Here is a 347-nt window from a genome sequence, read left to right on the forward strand (position 1 = left end):
TGTTACGTCTCTGGTCGTTTGTTAATTTTCCGTAGAAATTATTTCTGAGAAACTTCAGCAATACAAGTCCTTTCTTAAATAAATCTAGTTTATTCTTTCTCAACTCAACTTTGCAATACACTTAATTTCTCCAGTCAATTTAACTTAAACACATGCTATAATTCACAACGATTCACGCACTTTTTCTTATGGTCACTAACGCACTTGACTCAATTGTCCGTCTCTGGCTGTCTGCAATTCTATTCTCTGATTAATTAATTTCGCTTCATCTGGCGCACTTATATAAGGGTCGCGGGTTCGAATCCCCGTCCCACCAAAAAACATGCTCGCCCTTTCAGCCGTGGGGG

This window comes from Limulus polyphemus, unplaced genomic scaffold, assembly GCF_000517525.1.
Source record: "Limulus polyphemus unplaced genomic scaffold, Limulus_polyphemus-2.1.2 Scaffold2439, whole genome shotgun sequence".
Taxonomy (NCBI): Eukaryota; Metazoa; Arthropoda; class Merostomata; order Xiphosura; family Limulidae; genus Limulus; species Limulus polyphemus.